At 35.2% G+C, this 22,653-nt stretch overlaps 1 protein-coding gene across 1 annotated transcript in view; it reads left to right on the top strand.

Moving 5' to 3' along the window:
- The window catches only part of TBC1D5 (TBC1 domain family member 5), a 562,848-nt gene that overhangs the window by 130,701 nt on the left and 409,494 nt on the right, over positions 1-22,653 (top strand). The window contains exon 3 of the mRNA XM_045791684.2: positions 13,530-13,735. The gene's annotated coding sequence lies outside the window, so the exon portion shown is untranslated. The remainder of the gene's footprint in view (positions 1-13,529; positions 13,736-22,653) is intronic.

Genomic DNA, 22,653 nt, shown 5'->3' on the forward strand with positions numbered 1-22,653 from the left:
TTTTTCTAGTTCCTTTAGGTGTAAGGTCGACTTTTTTTTTTTTTTTAAGGTTTTTCTTGTTTATCGAGGAGGTCTTGTATTGCTAGAAACTTACCTCTTAAAGTTGCTTTTGCTGTGTCCTATTGATTTTGGAGCAATGTGTTTCCATTTTCATTTGTCTTAAGATATTTTTTAATTTCCTCTTTGATTTCTTTCTTGACCCATTGATTGTTTAGTAGCATATTGTTTATTCTCCATGTGTTGTGTTTTTTTCCAGCTTTCTTCCTGTAGTTGATTTCTAGTTTCTTATCATTGTGGTCATAAAAGATGCTTGGTATGATATCAGTCTTCTTTTAAATTAAATTTGATACTTTTTTTTTTTAAAGATTTTATTTATTTATTTGACAGAGATAGAGACAGCCAGTGAGAGAGGGAACACAAGCAGGGGGAGTGGGAGAGGAAGAAGCAGGCTCCCAGCGGAGGAGCCCGATGTGGGGCTCGATCCCATAACACCGGATCATGCCCTGAGCCGAAGGCAGAAGCGCAACCGCTGTGCCACCCAGGCGCCCCGAAATTTGATACTTGTTTTGTGGCCTAATGTGATAATATTCTGGAAAATGTTCCATATGCACTTGAGAAGAATGTATATTCTGCTGATTCTGTATGGATGTTCTGTATATATCTGTTTAGTATATCTGGTCTAATGCGTTGTTCAAGGTCCGTGTTTCTTATTAATTTTCTGTCTGGATGATGTATGCATTGATGTAAGTGGGCTGTTAAAGTCTTCTACTGTTACTGTATTACCTACTGTCAGTTTCTCCCTTTGTGTCTATTAATATTTGCTTTATATATAGGTGCTCCTATATATATGACTGTTGCATAAATATTTATGTGTGTTATATCTGTTTTCTTGTTGGATTGATCCCTTTATCATTATGTAATCTGCTTCTTTGTCTGCTGTTACAGGCTTTGTTTTAAAGTTCATTGTGTCTAATACAAATATTGCTCCCACCATTTTGTCTGATATTAAGTATTGCTACCCCAGCTTTCTTTTCATTTCCATGTGCATGAAATATCTTTTTCCATCCCTTCACTTTCAGTCTGTGTATCTTCAGATCCAAAGTGAGATTCTTGTAGGCAGTATGTAGGTAGGTCTTATTTTTTAATCCATTTAATCACCTAGGTCTTTTGGTTGGAGGTTTTGTCCATTTACATTGAAAATAAGTATTGATATGTATTTATTTCCCTTTTGTTAATGGTTTTAAGTTCTTCTCTGTTCCTTTCTTTTTTCTTTTTCTTTCTTCCCTTGTGATTTGTTGACTTTTTTTAGTGTTATGTTTGGATTCCTTTCTATTATTTGTTTATCTGTTACAGGTTTTTGGCTTGTGGTTGCCATGAGGTTCATATATAACAACCTATGTGTATAGCAGTCTATTTTAAGTTGGTGGTCATTTAAATTCTTATGCATTTTCAAAGCTCTACACTTTTTTCTTTTCTGGCACCATGTTTTGTTTTTGATGTCATATTTTACATCTTTTTATTTAGTGTATCCCTTAACTAATTATTGTAGATTTAGGTGATTTTACTTCTTTTTCTCTTAATTCTCATACTAGCTTTATAAGTGGTCGCTCTATTACCTTTTCTGTGTGTTTGCTTGGACTAGTGAGGTTTTTTTCTTTCATATATTTTCTTATTTTTAGTTATGGCCTTTCCTTTTATGCTTAATGAAGTCCTTCTAATATTTCTTGTAATACCATTTTAGTGTTGATGAACTTCTATAGGTTTTTCTTGTCTGGGAAACTCTTTATATCCCCCTCAATTCTGAATGATAACCTTGGTGGGTAGAGTATCTTTGGTGGTAAGTTTTTTCCTTTTTAGCACTTTAAATATATCATGCCCACTCTCTTCTGACCTGCGAAGTTTCTGCTGAAAAATCAGTTCATAGTCTTCTGGGGGTTCCCTTATATGTAACTAATTGCTTTTCCTTGCTGTTTTTAAGATTGTCTTTATCTTTGAGGTGCCTGGGTGGCCTAGGCAGTTAAGCATCCAATTCTTGATTTCAGCTCAGGTCATAATCTCAGAGTCATGGGATCAAGCCCTGTGTAGGGCTCCATGGTCAGCAGGGAGTCTTCTTGAGATTCTCTCTCCCTCTCCCTCCCCCTCTGCACCTCGCCCTGCTCACGTGCCCTCTCTGTCTCTCTCTCAAATAAATAAATGAATCTTTAAAAAAAAAGATTATCTTTAATTTCTGACATTTTAATTATAATGTGTCTTGGTATAGTTATCTTTTCTATTTCTTTGTTGAAGTTCTTACTGTATTTATCCTTTCATGAGTTTGATAAACATGTTTATGACCATTAGGTTTAATTCTTTATTGGATGGGTTGCCTATCTCCATTTCGTTTCTTTCTTTTTCTGAGGTTTTTGTCTTATTCTTTTGTTTAGAATGTATTTTTCTCTGTTTTGCCCAGTAGTCTATGTTTTTGTGATTTATGTAGTTCAGCTACATCTCTTGGTTTTGAAGAAGCAGTTTTATTTGGTAGTTGTTCTGTGGGTCCCAGAAATGCAGTCCCCCCTGGCCACCAGAGCCTGGTGCTCCAGAGGTATTCCCTGTGGGGGCTTTGTGTACCCTCCTGTTGTGGCAGGGCTGCAACTGCTACAGGCACACTGCTAGGCAGAGTTATTGTCCTGTCAGCTGCAAGGTCTGGCTGAAGTGCTGGGTTGTATGGAACTCTTAGTGGGGAATTCCCCCTGGCATTAATAATCTTCAGGGAGGATTCCAAAATGGCACTCTCCAGTACTAGATCAACATAACTGAAGAACTAGCAAAAATGTCTGGTGTGAGGCCCAACTGCCTCCTGCCTTTCCGGTACTTGTTCCAAGATTGGTAAGTAGATCTCCTGTACCTATGTTTTGTGGACTTTTTTTTTGATCTGGTGTTTTTTCACTGGTTTCTGGGTTGAGTGAGTCTGTGTGTGAGCCTTTTAAAAGTGGGTTTTCCTTTCCCTATGGTTCTGTAGTTTTCCTGATGTACTTCCTGTTGGTTTTCAAAGCCAGGCATTTTGAAGTCTTGTCTCTCCTGAGCAGAATATTAGGGTTGGGGTGCATGATGTGGAGCTTGAATCTTTCCCTCCTCAAGGAAAATTTCCATACCTCTGAGATTCCGCCTGTCCATGAAGCATCACACTTGGGGTGTGGTTTATTACTTAGCGAGATTTTATCTTTGCCTCTTCTACCCATCTTGGTGTTCTTCCTTATTCCGGAGGCTCTTTTCATCCAGTATCTAGGCCCCCTTTAGAGGGAATTATTTCAAATAGAGTTGTAAATTGTTGTGTCCATGAAAGGAGGTGATTTCAGGACCTTACTACACACTAGCCTGAACCATGACCTTGATATTGTTAACTGCATGAAGTGGGGAAGGCCAGTCCATTAGGAAATGCAGCTCTGCTGCTTTGCGGATTTTTTGCTCTGATGAGACCATTTTATTTGAGGAAATATTAGTCTGGAAGAAAACTGTATCAATCTCAAGATGGCTGTTCCGGGTGTGTGGAAATCTGAGACTAAGTTGAACTGAAAATATGGCTCTTAGGAAATTAATAAACTTATGTTAAGTCATTTTTAGGCACCAAATCTTGGTTAAATACAGCTCAAAACAAAGTAAGCTACTGAGGGTCAAATTAGAGTAATTCTAGTAAAAAAAAAATACACTACAATATTTTTTGTACGTAGTGTTTTTTTAGTTGTCATACTTGAGAAAATTATTTACCAATCTAGTTCCTAAAAGTAACTTATACATAACATAGTATATACGTGGTCGAATCTTATTACCAGGTGAGCTCTGTTTTTTGGTCAACATTATTCCTTTGCTTTAAGAGCTGGAAGAAGTGACTTAATTTGAAAATTCCTGTCTCATTTTAAACATGTTCTGGCTGAGAAAGGAGACTCTTTCTTTTAGGACATCCTCCTCCCACCTTCACTCCCACCCCAGTATCATGGGCTGAGAAATTAATATCATCAGGCATTGCTCAGAAAGGTAGTTATAAGTTTGAAGGAAATTTTACGTAATGATAGTCTTTAGATAAGGTCATTTCTGAATATTTTCTATGAAAGATGGTATTCAGTGAATATGCCATCATATTTTAAAAACAGCAACAATTTTAGATTAGGTAACCTAGTCTTTAGGGGCTTTTTTTCCTTCCACACACACTGCTGTAGAAGGTGGCCTGGTGCTCAAGTCCCTTATACAAGGAACAGGCTAGTAGAGAGGGCTGGGAAGGATGTCCTTCTTAATAGGGTTCCAGCTCTTCTGAAGGCTTCAACGAGCCTTTTTGAAATCTGTTCTTGTAGAAGCGTGGTAGTTAATCATGCATTTACTGGCACATCTCCTTTCTTTTAGCTTGAATGAGAGAAGTTACAATAAAGATAAACACAAAAGACTTTGAGCATCATTTCTTATAAGATTATCTTTGGGGAATTTTTGTTTTCAATGTTGTAAGATTTGGGTGCCTTATTTGGGTTTTTGCCCTTGGAGAGTAATAGCCAAGAGCTTCAGAGTGCTTGTCGAATTTGCTGCATACAAAATAGAAAACAGTAATTTTTTGAAATAGCTTTGTAACCCATCTGGGTTATAAAACTAAAAGTTTTGGTACATATATTTATCATATTTATGATTTTCCTCTTTTCATTTCTCCAACTTATGATCTCTTAACCTCATAGAACATTTTTCTTATGGGATTTTGAATATTCTTAGTTTTATACATTTTATTGCAATATCAGACCACAGTAATAATTTTGCTTGGAATCTTTAAATATTTTTAAAATGGTTTGAAGAATACATTTAAAAAGTTATTCTGATTAGCAAAACTAAATGGCATTAGTAATGTAAATTAATTTACTGCTGTTTTATTAAGTTAGGAGACTGAAATCACTAATACATATGGGATCTTCTTGTATTTATATTGTTGGGGTATTAGTTTCAAACCTACTAAACAAGTAACCTAATGCAAACTTTAAAATGCAGCTGGATTATTTGTAACTCTTAGTACCTCAAAGTGAGATATTAGGTGAATCATAGAGACCACAATTTGGCAGCTTTTAGAAGAGAATACTCAATTGGAGATACTTCAGGGCTTCTAGCAGTGTTGTTTAGAACCAAGGAAACAAAACAAAACAAAACCAAAAGTCTCAAGTAGTTATGGAATTAGTTGTGAGTTTAGAAACTTCACTTTAGTAAGCAAAGTAAATTCAAATTACTCTTATAAAAGTTAGCAAAAATTAAATTGAGATCCTTTATTCATTTTTTCTTTTATCCTCAACATACTTTTTTGGAGTACAGGGTATTGAGGTAGCCATATATATGAAGTCATATAGTATGTGCTTTTTCTCTTTTTTTCTTACCCCTTCTCCTCCAACCTTTTTTAGTCCTCTCATAGCACAAGTAATCTGCCTAACTCTTAAGTTAGAAACCTTGAAAATTTACTAAATTTCTCTTCTTTCATTTCTATGTTTAGGTTCCACCATTTTTTCTCATATTCTTTTGTATCTCAGTTCTCCCTTTCTAAAGCTACTATGCTAGTTTCTCTGTAAGTACTCTGTACCATCACTGGAATTATCTTTCTGTAATACTCACTGTGTGCCTGATAATTGATTCGGCCATTTTTCTATGCTGCTAATGATCAGCAACATTAACCAGCTTAGATTTCCTTTATTTCTTTTTGGGGAGGCGCTAATAAGCCCTGAGATCAATAAAGGAACAGTAGTTTGGTAGTAAAGTAAGTGACGGGAAAGTCATGAGCCACAAAGCAGAAAAAAATGCATCTTCAATAATTGAGTCCTTTGTAGAGCTAACTTATTATCTCTTCTCTTTCTGGTTATAATTAGTTTTGTCCACTTCTGTTTTCTGAGAACTAAAGCTTCCTCAGAATTCCAGAATAACTTGAGACAGTGACTACTTTCATAGACTTCCGTCCAGTGCAATCAAATGTGGTTTGAGTTTTTCTTTTTGCATGGTTTGAACAAGATAAATTACAGTGTTTATTGGATAAAAGGTGACAGTCAGGTAATGTTATAAAAGGCAACAGATTAAAAAAAGAACTCTGAAACAAATGGAATAACATAAGGAGGAGTAGTTAATGAGATGTAGAATAATTTAATTAGTCTGGAACTGAAAATTTAGAGTACAAAATAAAATTATGGACAATGCTTAAACCTTCAGCCTATTTAATCTAAAATAATTTCTTCAAAAATCTTATTTTCATTTTAGTTACAGCAACATCCTTAAAAGAAGGGAATACTTTAATTACAAATACGCTTATTTCCTTATTGTACTATGGAGAATGTGTACTTTGAAAAGGCCCATGCCTTATCTGCCACAGGAAATGGACAAAGACTAAAGCTTAAGGGAATTTTTCATTTCAGGGAGTCAGGTTGAATCTGCAGCCGCCTTAGGGAAACCGCAGTTCCTGGAATTTTCTAACTTTTCTCAGGACATTTAGACTGATCTTCAAGATTGGAATGAACCTCAGGTGTCCAAAGCAACTCTCACAATTTACCCTGACTTCTTTTGGTTCATTTAAATAGAGTGATTGAGACTGGTCTTTTTCTTATTCTTAAGCTAATATGAACTTGGTATTTAGAGCTTGATTCTAAATTGATCTAAATGGAACCAAGATATAGGGAAGAGAGGTTTAGTTATCTTGTTGGCACTGAGAGAAATAGTAGAAGATATAATCTTTAAATCACAAAAATGTACCTTCTTGTGTTGTATATACATTGGTTTCTGTTTTGCCTGGAGCTTCTGGTAGTATAGGATCTAACTTGGTACTGACTGTCGTTAGTGAAAGTGAGCATGACTGTTTGAGAGAAAATAATGTTATATACAATTTTGAGATGAAGGGTCATTTAGGAAGTGAAGATATGGTTTATTATTAGGACAACATGGAAGCATTTCATTTAACATAAAAGCCAGAAAGACAGATTTATATTGTGTTAGTGTATTTGGGATTGTTGGCTGCATAAAGGTTTATAAAATTAAGGAAGTTCATGAACAAACTGAGTAATGGTCAGGTAAATTACATTTAACATTTCCTTTAAATTAATGTAGCACTTATAATGGTTAAGACCATTTTTGGGGGGGGCGCCTGGGTAGCGCAGTCGTTACAGCGTCTGCCTTCGGCTCAGGGCGTGATCCCGGCACCGGGATCGAGTCCCACATCGGGCTCCTCTGCTGGGAGCCTGCTTCTTCCTCTCCCACTCCCCCTGCTGTGTTCCCTCTCTCACTGGCTGTCTCTCTGTCACATAAATAAATAAAATCTTAAAAAAAAAAAAAAAAGACCATTTTTGGGGCGCCTGGGTAGCGCAGTCCTTAAGCATCTGCCTTCGGCTCAGGGCGTGATCCTGGCGTTCAGGGATCGAGTCCCACATCGGGCTCCTCTGCTGGGAGCCTGCTTCTTCCTTTCCCACTCCCCTGCTGTGTTCCCTCTCTCGCTGGCTGTCTCTCTGTCACATAAATAAATAAAATCTTAAAAAAAAAAAAAAACCATTTTGGACTCTGGGTTCAGATCACATGGGTTCAAATCCCAGCTTTATCGTTCGTTAGTGGTGAGATCTTGGGCAAGTTAGTGTGCTTAGGCTCCTCTTAGCTGTTCGTTTCTTTTTGTTTTGTTTTGTTTTGGTGGGGGGTGGTTGGTTAAGGTGAAGGAAAGGCATTAAATGAGATATACCATGTAAATATCAGCATCACATTATACTACTGATGTAATTGTTATGAAGTTCTTTTTCAAGCAACTTTTATTATCTTTAGGTTTCTATCCCCTGTCATGGGCCTAATATAAGTCACAGGATCGAAACCAAAACCTCGGTGGGCATTTTCTTTGATTCATAAAAATACAAGGAAATACTATGTAATAAACTTTAAATTTTAACTGCCCTTATTTAGCTTCACAGACAAGCCTTGAAAGAACAATATCTATCTTGAAATTTCAAAATTAAAAAAATAAAATTCAGTTAACCTTGGATGAAAGTTTGGAGTTTTGGAATTCGTTAGAATCATTAAGTCACTAGAATTTTGTTAAGGCAGTCCTGAGTGAGTACACTAGTAGATTAGGTTGATGGGAGCTGCCGGGTCAGTAACTGGAATGTACACTTTCATAGTGACAGTGCGGTTCATGTAGAACGAAAGATAGACATTCACTTTTTAAGTGATCTGAAGTGTCTGGAAATATAGTAGACATTTTCTTTCCTGAATGCTGCTTTGGTACTAGTGTATGTTAGCATCTATTAGTGTCATGAGACAGGGTTATATGTAATCTCTTAATCCATTTTTTGAATAACTGTTACTGTATTAGACCCTCTTACATATTTGTAAGATTCTTTAATCAACAATATGGTTTTTTTGACCAAAGGTTAACTTTTGTGAATAAATTTTCTTTATGAACCATTCATCTCCCTTAAACATTCCTATGTCTTTTGACGTATGTATCTCTTGATGACTTCATTTTAATCATAAGATTAAAATCTATATTAAGGAAAATCAGTTTTGATGGAGGTATTTTATATATAGTTAAAACAGCTTTTGTTTAATCATCCCTCTTTCCATTGGAAAGGACCTTGATAGTAGTTGTTAAAAATATCTGAAATGTTTATAGTAAATTGGAACAATTTATTTTATTTCATTTTTTTTTTAACTTTTGGGGGGGGTGAGAGGCAGAGGGAGAGGGAGAGAGAGAGACTCTTAAGCGGGCTCAGTGACCAGTGCTGAGCCTGACGTGGGGCCCAATCTCACAACCCTGAGATCATGACCTGAGCTGAAATCAAGAGTCAGATGTTTAACCGACTGAGCCACCCAGGTGCCCCAAGTTGGGTACAATTTAATGGGACAAAATGAAGTAATGTATATGCTCAACCAATAATTTAAAAAGTATGTGCCTGAAGAATGGAACGTGGTTGTTGTAGGTAGATATCTTTTAGAAAGCTTGAAGGGTAATTTATTCCACCTCTGCATCAAAATCCTTGAGAGGATCTGCTTGGGAATCTCCATTTTAAGAAGCTTCTCAGGTGATTTTTATGCACTGTAAAGTTTTAGAACTACTGCTGAACTCTCCACCTATAGCTTTTAGGATATTGGCTTTTGGCTCTTTTGATGGAAACTACTCTTCTCCATTAGAGGAAGAACAGGGGTAAACCGAGGTACTGTTCCTGATGACCTGCCATGCCCTATATGGTGAAATTTTCAAAGCCTCGAGTGTCAGCCTTAGTTTCCGCTCTAAGTCCTCTCTCAACCGGAAATCCTGTGCTGAAAGAACAAGTCATATTCATGGTGATGCACAACCCAGTGGGCTGTGACAGAGGCTTTATATGTTTCCTAAAATGTCAATGTTTCCTAGCAATATAGGAATTGTAAGGTGAGGAGATGTAAGAGAGCTTAAGTGGTCTTCTGTGGCCAGGATTGAAACCAGACTCTTGACACTATACCTGCTACCCTCCTTTTTAGTGGAAAGAAGATGCTGTGGTTTCAGGTATGCTTGGGTTAGAAATGTGCCTCTATCACTTATTGGCTTTACTAGCAACTCTGATACTTCCCTAAACTTCAGTGTCCCTATCTGAAAAGTAGGCTCAATAATTGTTAAATTCTAGGGTTATTGTGAGGATAAATGACCTGATGCACATTTTTAGAGAGCTTCAGCATATTTTTAATAATTTTGATTCCCAGTAGGCATTACAATAAATGGCTATTTAGCAACTTAAGGCAAATATGCCTTACGGAGTTAACCAGTCACAGGCTAAATGAGTTTGTCACGTTATGAAGTATATGTCTTTCTTTTCCAATGTGGTATGATAGCTAGAAATGAGGAGGATACAGCATGTGTGTGGGATTTTTTTTTTGGGGGGGGGAGGTGGGAAAGCAATGTAGGCATCTTTTTTTTCCCCTGTCCATATTCTAATAAATTCTAAATTTGACTCTAGCCCAGCTTTTCTTAAAGCTCCAGACTCTTATAGCTCTAGGTGCTTACATTGAACTCCCTAGAAGACATCTCCAATGACTAATCCCATATGTCCCATTGTAACTTGGGCTCTTTCTTCCAACAACTGATTTTCTTCCAGGTTTCCTTATATCAGTGAATGGAATTGCTATCCAACTTCATCCTCCACAAAATCTAATCTTTCACCAAATTCTTCTGATTGTTTGCCTATAAATCTCTTTCTGACTTCTCGTCACCTTCTTTACCACCATCACTTTAGTCTAAGCTACTGTCATCTCACACCTAACTTCTCTATACCTTTCTTACTCCTCTCCATCATTCAGCCAAATTTGATAAATTTTCAATGTATAATTGATTGTCATACTGTATTTAAAACCCTATAGTAATTTTGCTTATTGACTTCTGCCCCATTTTGTTTCACATATATTCCCTCTCTAGCTCTGACTGGCCCCTCACTCCTCTTTCTTGACTCTGAATGTGCTTTTCCCTTGATGCTTTTGGACGTTAGTGCTTGCTGTGCCTAGACTGTAACATTTCTCATACTTTTCAGATCTCATCTTAAATAATCTTTCTTTAGGCCTTTGCTGACCTCTGAGCTAAGTCAAGTCTGTTACAAAAACTCATGGCTCACCCCTTCCCATATTTTTAGTAGCATTTATCTCTGTTTGCAGTTGCGTATTTGCATTGTTATTGGATACTCTCTGATTTCCCAAGTAAAATGTAAGTTCTGTGAGGGTTGAGAAAGTTCTATGAGGGTTCAGTGTTTACAAAGGCCTAGATCAGTCCTGACAACAGATGAGAAGTAATAAATGACTGACTGAAATATATAACTAGGCAGTTAAAATACAAAGTGTTTAATTCTAAAGTGAGGTAAGTACAGTTGGAGTCACAGTGTTGGCATATTGAACATTGTTTTTTGGGAATACTTTAGTATTGTAGCATTTGTTTGATCAGCTTCTAATTTTAGTTTTTCTATTAAAAATAAAGATAAAGTAGTATTTTGAATTAGTACAGATTAAGAGCTTCCAAAAGTTGATTGTACTTGAATGCACTCCAGAGTAAAAACTTTCCCCTTTCCTCACATCTGCACAGGATTTGACGTTTACAGTTCAAAAACATATAGCTGATTACATACTTCTTGATGCTTACCATATGGAATGTGTTCATGTATGTTAGTTGCCTGAGGCATAACAATTTAAAAATACTGCCAAAACTTACAAAGACAAGAAATCATAGATTTTATAGCAGGTTTCTCAGCTTTTATAAAAATTAAAAAGAAATCAAGAAGATTAATATAATGTTGGAATTAAGCTTCTATTTGCTTTTTGGTGTTTGGACCTTAAATTACTGTATGACTGTTGCTGGCAGATTGAATGGTTATTATGAAAACTCTTAAGACTTTAGTAATTTTTTTTGAAAGTTGGTTTAGTACTGTTATTTACATTTTAAAATTAGTACTTTCAATAAGATTTTAGTTTCCATCTCTGCTGACTTCTCCCTAGGAGTGCACAACTTCAAAAATAAAGAGGCACAGTCAGCAGAAAAAAGAGGTGGTCTGAGCATTTATGCGTTAAATATGCATGTTAATTAGGAAAAAAATTAGAAAAATATGAAAACAGATGTTACATAAATTATTGCAGTCCCAGGGCAGCAGTAACTTATATACTGACAATAATTTTTACATGTGTATATCTTTCTAGATTTCTCAATATTTATGCAATTCCATAGAGAATAACTAGAAAAAGAACTGGTATATCCTTTCAGTGAGACTATGGTAAACATTTTTTCTGCCTATAGATTGCTGAAGAAGTCTAGTTTCATACAGTCTTACTGTACGGATAAACCCTCTGTGTTATCCAATTCTGCCTTATAGTCTTTTTTTTTTTCCTTTTTGGTTTCTCTGATGGTTATGCCAATGAGATATTTTATTGGATATATTCTGTTGGAGCAAGAAAGTAAATTACGACCCAGGCAGTGTAAGAAATGTAACATTGACCTGAGTGTGAAGTATGTATTTAGAAACAAAACAAATTATAACTCCTCAGGATACTGATTATATGGTCAGTTTTTTTTGGTTACTGTTCCACATCATGAAGAAGTAGCCATCATTCTCTGGATGGTATTGACACAGTGGTATGACAATATATATTAACTGTTACATAAACACACATTTGTCAAATACACATATCTTGGAATAGTTGAAAGATATTTGAATGTCTTTCATTCTAAAGAGCCATCCATAAAGTAAAAATGGTCTGTATTTTTACAAGGGAAAGATAAAAAATAGAGACTTGCTTTATTTTAGTGGTGTGATAATTTTTAGCTCAACCATATAGAAGAAGCATGTGACTATATTACTGTCCAAGGAGGTGTTGACCGTATTTAGTTATATTTCACATGTATATTATATAATTTAAAAATGAGTTGTTGGTAACTTTTCAGGTAAGATTGAAAGTTAAAATAAGGAAATGCTACATCAGAATGTAATCATTTTATCAAACAAACAAACAAAAAAAACCATGAATTGTATCCCATACAAGAGCAAAAAAGTTTGTTAATCCATCTAGAGATCAATGCCACATTTATTCCTATTCTTTAGAAATCATACCTTGTTACTTGGTTTTAATAGCATATGATGCTAAAATGTGTTTTAAGTAATTAATTTCTTTTGAATCTCACTGTGTTTCAGTTACATCTATTATCATAATTTTTTCCAGTTCTGTGTTACTGATTTATGTTTCACATTATATTACCTAATTACTTTTGTCCTTTTGTACATATGCTGAGCCACCAATAAGTTCAAACAGGTTATAAGGAGTAGACTAATATAGAATGAAGTCTAGATGAAAGTGATGGTAATGTTTAGTAATTTAAGAGATTATTAAGTATATTATTAAGTATATTAAGAGATTCTTTACTAAGATTAGATAGCTGTTTAAGAAATTCAGTTTTCATTCTTGCAGATTTCGTACAGGTTATATCTGTGTCAGATATGATTTTTGGAAGACTGTTACTAAAGGTGATATTTTTCTTTATGTAGAAAGGCAATGGAAATTAATTTTTAATTCATAAATAATATTTACTTGTTAAACTGATACATCAGTATTCTAATTTTACATTTTATTAATGCTATGGAATCCTTTTCAATGCAATTTTTTCCACATTTGTTTTCAAATGTCAAATTTCCATTTTTTTATTTTATGTAATTTCAATACTTGGTATTATTTTAGTATGTATTAGAATGGTGCGTTCATTATTTGAGCACTTTTATGTCATTTCAGTGAAATGAAGTTTAACATGTGATTTGTTTTATATTGAGGTGTTTTGATTTACAAAATTTTTATATTATAATGCCATTTATTGTAGGTATAATGAAATGATTTCCTTTCTTCCAGAAGTTAAAATAGGTGATGGAAAAAGTGATTAGTGAGTAGGCTAACAATTATCCTCTAAAAGCCTGAAATAATATGTCATGAATTTTTTCTGCTTCCATTTTTCATTGTTTGCTTTGGTTTAGGGTTTCTTCTGGGATAGGAATGTTTGAAGCTATTTTATTTATTTATTTTTCTAGGTATTTGCTTTTTTGCCAGCAGCTCAGTTGAGGGAAAAATCAGCTGATCTCTATTTCTTTATTCTTCTTTGCTTCCTATTTGCCAATCAACACTTGTATTTGGAGAACTGTTTTGTACTGAGTCTGAAGTCATCTTTGGCCTGTAACAAGAGCATGCATTTTCAAGTGTCAGTTAGATTTGCGGATTAATAAAGGTCTCCTGAAAGGTAAGTGTGTATTTACTAAAAATGTACATTCAAAAATTGAATACCATCACTACCTGTCTTAGTCTGTTTGGGCTGCTCTAACAGAAATACCATAGACTTGATGACTTATAAACAACAGAAATTTATTTCTCACAGTTCTGGTGACTGGGAAGTCCAAGATAAAGGTGCCAGTGCTTGGTTCATACACCACCATCTTTATGTGTCTTCATGTGGTAGATGTAATGAAAAAGGTCTCTGAGGTCTCCTCTTACAAGGACACCAATCCCATTCACGAGGGCTCCACCCTTATGACCTGATCACCTCCTAAAGGCCTTACTTGAATACTATTACATTGGGAATTAAGATTTCAGCATATGAGTTTTGGGGGGACAAAAACATTTATCTGTAACAATATCCTTATTATAGTAATGTGTTCTGTAGATTCATGTATAAAAAGTGTGTGTGTGTATGAGAGAGAGAGAGAGTGTTTATACATACAGCCATATTTAGATTGTAGGCTTCTTCAGGGAATGATGTTGTTCTCTAACAGTTACTTAGAGTTCCCTGATCAGTTTCTTTCCACTTCTTATATCTAGTTGCCAGTTTCCAATGTTTTCCTAATTGTTTTACTTCTCTTTTAACTGAGCCTTAAGGGGGACATAAAAATGTTTTCTTGCTGGGAGACTTTTAGTACTTTCCCTATAGAATGCTTTTTGTATCTGTATCCATCTCTTTTCCTTTGCTCCCCCTCCCCCCCCATTCATTGAATTCATTAAACGAGTAGCAAAAGTAGAATTTATTGAATTTGGAGTTGAAGGTATCTCAGGAGGCATTCATATTTTTTTTTTAACCACAACCCATTGTAACAAATTTTACATTTGAGCCATTTTCCACAGATACAAATATACCAATGAAACTGAAACAAAAGTTGAAATAGTTTTAACCCTAACTAACCAGAATGTGTGCTGTGCTCTATTCTATTCTAATTTTTGTATATTTCATTTAATACATGCTCCTTCCTGTAACTGAATTTATTTCCTTATCTAATAATGGATTGCCTTTGCAGTTTTAAAAACCGTACTTTAGATTGCTTGTATGTTTGTTCATGACTGACTCAGGAAGTAAATGGAATCAGACAGTTTGTTTTTCATCTCAGTCAAGCTGCCATTTCTCTTGTCTTCTCCATGTCTTTCATCTCACTCTGTATTCACTACAAGCTATCAAATGATGTGGTCAAAGAGCTAAGTAACTGCTGGGAAACACCAGAGCACTTAACTTGGTTCTTCTATAGTGAGAACACAGGTACAAATGGTCAAATCTCAAAATTTGAAAAGGGGATAAATCTTTGATAGAATCATCCCTTTATAGTAAAGTGTGTATTTCTTTATTCTCCTCTTGCTTGTTTTCTCTATGTAAAGTATATGTGCAGTATGATGTCTCAAGCCATTCCTGGTTTAAAACATTTTTAACTTTTTTTTAAGTCCTATATATCAGCTTAGAATGACTCAGATCCTTTCCCAAAGTGGTCTCTTCTAGTACTCATTCCCATTATATTTGACATTTTTATTCTTTCAAAAATTGCAAGGATTTTTTTCTGATTATAAAAGTTGTGGTAGAAGGTTGTCATATATAGAAAAGTAAAAGGTTGATAAAATTTATCCCTAATCAAATGCAGCGAAAGCAGTTCTAAAAGGAAAGTTCAAAATAGTGATAAATGCTTACAGTAAGAAAAAAGAAAGAGCTCAAATAAACAACCTAACTGTACACCTTACGGAACTAGAAAAAGAAGACCCTACTAAACACAAAATTAGAAGAAAGGAAACAACAAAGAACAAAAATAAATAGTGACTAGAGTGACAAGAGAAAAGACCAATGAAACTAAGAGCTATTTTTTATTTTATTTAAAGATTTGTTCAGAGAGAGTACACAAGTGCATATGAGTGAGGGGAGGGACAGAAGGAGAGAACCCCCAAACAGACTCCTTGCTGAGTGTGGAACCTGACACAGGGCTTGATCCCATTACTCAAGAGATCACCTGAGCCGAAACCAAGAGTTCAATGCCCAACCAGTTGAGCCACCCAGGACCCCAAGAACTGTTTTGTTTTTTGTTTTTTTTTCAAAGAAGAACAAACTAGACAAAACTTTAGCTAGATGTATAAAAACAGGAGGACTCAAGAAAAATGAAATTAGAAACTAAAGAAGAAATTTTACAGCTGACACCACAGAAATACAAAGATTGTTTAGGAGACAACAATGAACAATTATACACCAACAAATTAGACAACCCAGAAGACATTCCTGGAAACATACAACTTACCAACACTGAATCATGTGAAATAGAAAATTTGAACTGACCAATCACTAGTAAGGAGATTGAATGAATAATCGAAAACCTCCCAAGAAAGAGAAGTCCAGGACCAGATGGCTTAATAGGTGAATTCTACCAAACATTTAAAGTGGAATTCTGGCCAGTCCTTTTCATGCTCTTCCAAAAAATAGAAGACAAGGCAATACAGTTGACCCATAAACAACATGGGTTTGAACTGGTATGGACCCACTTATATGTGGATTTTTTTTTGATAAATATAGTACTGTACTATACATATGTCATATATTTTATCTTCCTTATGAGCGTCTTAATATTTTCTTTTCTCTTAGTTCATTGTAAAAATAATATAGTATCTAATACATATAAAATACAAAATATGTCTTAGTTGACTGTTTATTATTGGTAAGGCTTCCAGTCAGTAGTAGGTTATTAGTAGTTAAGTGTTTGGGGACTACAAGTTATACATGGATTTTCAACTGAATGAGGTGCCAATGCCTCTAATCTCCACATTGTTTAAGAGTCAGCTGTATTTCCAAAGCCATTTTATGAGGCCGGCATTACCCTGACACCAAAACTGGATAAGGATGCTGCAAGAGAAGAAAATTACAGGCCAGCCTCCCTGATAAAGACAGATGCAAAAATCGTCCACAAACTGAACAGAAATGAATTCAACAGTATCTTAAAAGGGTCATATGCCATGATCAAGTGGGATTTGTTCCAGGGAATCAAAGATGGTTCAACATCCACAAGTCAGTCAACGTAATATACCACTTAATAAAATGAAGGATAAAAATCATATGATAATCTCAATAGATGCAGAAAAAGCATTTGACAAAGTCCAACATTGATTTATGATAAAAACTGCCAGCAAAATGGGTATAGAAGGAATATACCTCAACATGATAAAGGTAATATATGAGAGGTCCACAGCTTACATCATGCTGAATGGTGAAAAGCTTAAAGCCTATCTTCTAAGATAAGTAATAAGACAGGAATGCCCAAACTTACCTTTTTTTTTTTTGGCCTTAGCGGGACCTAACTGTTCTTTACTTGGACTATTCATCAGAATTATTTTTGCAGTGAACAATTACAATGAATGAGGTAACATTCCCTGTATACAAAGAGCCAGTCTCGCCGTTTTTATTCGACCTAGTACTGGAAATCATGGTGAGAGCAATCAGGCAAGAAAAAGAAATAAAAGACATTCACATCGGAAAGGAAGATGTAAAACTGTATTTGCAGAGGTGTTCGCTATAGAAAACCTTAAAGACTTTGGGAAAAAATTGTTAAAACTAACAAATGAAGTCAATAAATTGCAGGATACAAAATCAGTATACAAGAATGTGTTGTATTTCTGTAAACTAACAATGAACTATCAGAAAGTGAAATTAAGAGAACAGCCCCATTTACAGTTACATCAAAAAGAATAAAATGCCTAGGAATAAATCAGTACACTGAAAATTATGACATTGATGAAAGAAATTGAAGGCAGAAATAAATGGATAGGTTCTCTGTGTTCATAGCTTGGAAGAGTTAATATGTTGAAATATCCATACCACTCAGAGCTATCAACAGATTCAATTAAATCTCTATCAAAAGTCCAATGGCATTTTTCATAGAAATGGAATATAAAATCCTAAAATTTGTATGGAACCATAAAAGACCCCAAATGCCCAAAACAACCCTGAGAAAGAGCAAAGCTGGAGGCATTACACTTCTGAATTTAAAAATATATCACAAAGCTGTAGGTATCTCAACAGTAAGGTATTGGCATGAAAACAGACACATAGACTAATGGAACAGAATAGAGAGCCCAGAAATAAACCCACACATATATGGTCAATAAATTTTTGACAGAGGAGCCAAGAATAGACACTGGGAAAGGATAGTCTCTTCAGTAGTGCTGTGAGAAATTGGACACCTATCTTATACCATACAGAAAAATCAACATTAAATGGACTAAAGACTTAAAAATCTAGAGGCAAACAAGGGTAAGTTGCTTGAAATTGGTCCTGGTGACATTTTTTTTGAATTTGACACCAAAAGCAAAGGGAACAAAAGCAAAAATCAACAAGTAAGAGTACATTGAAATAAAAGGTTACTGAGCAGCATGGGAAAGTATCAACAAAAATGAAAAGACAACCTACCAAATAAGGGAAAATATTTGCAAATTATGTATCCTATAAGGGGTTAACATTCAAAATACAGGGGTGCCTGGGTGGCTCAGTCGTGAGGCTTCTGCCTTCGGCTCAGGACGTGATCCCAGAGTCCTGGGTTCGAGCCCCGTATCGGGCTCCTCTGCTGGGAGCCTGCTTCTTCCTCTCTCACTCCCCCTGCTTGTGTTCCCTGTCTCGCTCGCTGTCTCTCTCTGTCAAATAAATAAATAAAATCTTAAAAAAAACAACAACAAAGAAACACCCACAAAATAGAGAACTCTCACAACTCAATAGCAAAAAACACAATCGATTTGATTAAAAAATATGCAAAATAACTGAATAGACATTTTTCTAAAGAAGGCATACAAATGGCCAACGGCTATATGAAAAGGTGCCCAACATCACTAATCACCAGGGAAATGCAAATCAAAACCACAATGAAATTTCACCTCACACCTCTTAAAATGTCTATCATCAAGAAGACAGATAACAAGTGTTGGTGAGGATATGGAGAAAATGGAACCCTTGTTCACTATGAATGTAGATTGATGTAGCCATTATGAGAACAGTATAGAGTTCCTCCAGAAATTACAAATAGAACTACCCTAAGATCAGCAATTTGACTTCTGGGTATATATCCAAAGGAAGTGAAAAATCAGGTATTGAAGTGATATCTGCCCTTACATGTTCATTGCAATATTATTTATAATAGCCAAGATTTGGAAACAAGTGTCTACTAGAGTAGATGAATGGATAGAGAAGATGTGTGTGTGTGTGTGTGTGTATGTGTATGTGTGTGTATATAAGTAAATATACACACATATATAAAGATTTGGTGTGCATATATATGTACACACACACACACACAGTGGACTACTCATATATGCAATGGAGTATAATTCAGACATGAGAAAGAGGGCATTCCAGCCATTTGTGACTACATAGGTGGACCTTGAGTGTGTTATGTCAAGTGAATAAGGCACACAGAGAAAGACAAATACTGCTTAGTATCACTTGCTTGTAGATTTTATAAAATAAAGGAAAAGTATAACATGCTGACTGTAGTTGGTATCACTGTATTATAGAAGTGAAATTTGCCAAGAAATTAGAAATTTAATGTTCTCACTAAAAAAAAAAAATATGTGCAATGATGGATGTGTTAATTCCATTAATCCAATTAATTTATCAATTATTTCACAATGTATATGTACATCAAATCATGATATATGCTTTGAATATCTTACAATTTTATTACATTATATTGAGGTCAGTTATACCTAAATACAGCTGAACAAAATTTAAAAATATAAAAAAGAAACCCCCCCAAAAAATTCCTACTCCTGTAATATAGAGATATACTAATCTAACATTTTAAAAATATAACCTTTTTTAAAAAAAATTTTACTTGAACTTAACAGAGGAAATAACAAAACTGAAATGAAACTTAAGTGAACTTTAAAAAAATTTTTTTTCAAGATTTTATTTATTTGTTAGAGTGAGTGAGAGAGAGAGCAAGCAAGCATGAGCAGGGGAGGAGCAGAGGGAGTGGGAAGGAGTGGGAGAAGCAGACTCCCTGCTGAGCAGGGAGCCTGATGTGGGGCTTGATCCTGAGACTCCAGGATCATGACCTGAGCCAAAGGCAGGCGCTTAACCTCCTGAGCCATCCAGGTGCCCCATAAGTGAAATTTATTTTATTTTATTTTATTTTTTTTTAAAGATTTTCTTTATTTATGTGACAGACAGCCAGCGAGAGAGGGAACACAGGTGGGGGGAGTGGGAAAGTAAGAATCAGGGTCCCAGCAGAGGAGCCTGATGGGGGACTCGATCCCAGGACTCTGGGATCATGCCCTGAGCCAAAGGCAGACGCTTAACGACTGAGCCACCCAGGCGCCCCCCATAAGTGAACTTTAGATAGATGTTTTTTCAAAACCATAAATATTCATTCCTAAGAGCCTTCCAATATTAAAGAAGACTATGGAAATCTTTAAATACTTTGATAACAAAAAAATAGGGAGAGGCTCATCTAAAAGCAGAGTATCTTTTTATTTTAAAATCATTTAAAAAAATCATTTCTTGAGGTGAAATTCACATAACAAAATTGAGTAAACAATAGCATTTAGCACATTCCCAGTGGCGCACAGCCTCCACCTCTGTAGTTCCACACGTTTCCATCACTCCAAAGTAAAACACCTTACCGTTTTAACAGTTTCTCCTCCTTCTACCCTGTCCCCAGTCCCTGATATCTGTCGGCCTGCATTCTGTCTCTATGAATTTATTCTGAATATGTCATAAAATGGAATCCTACAGTGTGTGACTTTTAAGTCTGGCTTCTTTCACCTGGCGTAATGTTCTCAAGGTTCATCTGTGTTGCAGTGTGTATGAGTACTTCATTACTTTTCATATTCAGATAATACTCCATCATATATGTAAACATTTGGTTTGCTTCCGTCTTTTGGGTGTAGTGAATAGTGCTTCTGTGAATGCATATGTACATGTATTTATTTGAGTACCTGTTTTCAGTTTCTTTAGATATATACTAGGAGTGAAATTGCTGTGTCATATTATAATTCTTTAAGTTTTTGAGGTATCACTAAATTATTTACCATGGCAGCCTCAGTATTTGATATTCCCACAAGCAATGCATGTGGGTTTAGTTTTTTTCACATCTTGCCAACACTTGTTATTTTCCCTTTTTTTCGATAATCAGAATGATCATTATGATCTTAAGATCATTGTGAAAGCCTTTGAGCCAAGTAACATCATAGAGAAATGATTATATCTAGTATTTCTTATATAGCAATTGCACATCAATTCGGAGTATCACTTAATTCTGTTTTCCTTCCAGCATTAACCGACACATAGACATTGTTTTCCAGAGTAAAAGAGTTCTTACTTTTCTTCATTTTCTTAAATCATTACTATATTTTATTACATATTTCTACCATTTGTGTGTGTGTGTGTGTGTGTGTGTGTGTGTAGTTCTTTGTTTTTAACCACAGTTTTAAGTTACCATTCTTTTTGTTTAATTCTCATATATGTCTGTTATTATGGATAGCACACTACGGTTGTACTTCCAGGTTCCTACATCATGAAATAACATTTTTGTAAGGTTATCTTTGCTTTTTTTGAAGAAATATCTCACTTATCCTGGACTTTCTATTTTAGTATGAAACAGTGACTTTCTCAGATTTCTTTTTGTTATGTTACTGGATTAGTTCCAGTATTGCTTGGATCTCATTGTCATCTTTATTCTTAGGTTCCTTTAAATAAATTTTCAGAAGGTTAAATGGTGAAAGTTGTATTTTCTGAGTTGTGCATATTAGAATTTTTTTATAAAATGTTTTTCTTTTATTCTCACAGTTGATCATTTAGCTGAGTATATATTTCTAGATTTAAAATAATTTTTCTCAAAACTCTGAAGACTTTGCTCGATTTTTTTCTACCGTCCCTTATTCATTCTAAGAAATTTGAAGCTAGTCGCACTTACTGAAAAATGTTCTAGGTGATATCACAGTGAAAACAAAATAGAGAGAAATTCTTAACTTCATTAAGGTAGCAAAGTCCACAAGAAGCAAGATAAATAAATACGTTAAGTATGTAGTAGGTTAGATGGTTGTGCTATAAAGGCAAATAAAGCAGGGAGTGGTGGATAGAGAGTTCGGAGTATAGGCGGAGGGATGAAAATTTTAAATAGGGTGGTCAGGGAAAATCTCTCAGAAAAGGTAACGTTTTAGTAAAAACCTGACAGAGGTGAGGAGTGAGCATCTCAAGCACAGGGAACAAGAGGTGCAAAGGCCCTGATGTAAGAGTATTGTTAATGTGTTCAGGAACAAAAGAGTATTCAGTGTAGCTGCAGCAAAGTGAGGGGGAGAATAGTAGGAATTAAATTATAGAGGTCTTTAAGACCTCTAGGGAATCTAGGTCTTTTAAGATGTGTATTTAGCTTTTATTTTGAATGATATGGGGAGCCATTGGTGAGTATAATCTGGTTTATAGTTTAAAAGAATTACAGTTAATTTAAAATCAATGAAGATTGATTTTAAGGAAGCAAGGGCAGAAGCAGAGGGATCTTATAGAAGGTTAGAGATGGGAGATGATTGTGGTTTGAACAGGATTTGCTGATGGATTAGATTTGAATTATGAGAGAGAGAGAGAAGTCAAGAATGACTCTAGTAATGTTTGGTCTGAATAATAGGAAAGATGGAGTTTCATTTGATGAAGAAGGGGAAGATTATGCAAGGTGTACATTAGGGGGAGAAGGCTAGGAATTTGGTTTTGAACATGCTGAGTTAAAGATGTTTGTTAGATATCAGGCAGATAGGTCAAGGAGACAGATACACTGATCCAGAGTTAAGATGAGAGGTCTGGGATAAAGGAGATAAACCATGGAAATTGTCAGTTGTCGATGGTATTTTTAAAGAGGTAATTCTGATGTAATATAAGAAATACAGCTA

Source organism: Ursus americanus, chromosome 20, assembly GCF_024610735.1.
Source record: "Ursus americanus isolate L20-20 chromosome 20, mUrsAme1.1.p, whole genome shotgun sequence".
Lineage (NCBI taxonomy): Eukaryota > Metazoa > Chordata > Mammalia > Carnivora > Ursidae > Ursus > Ursus americanus.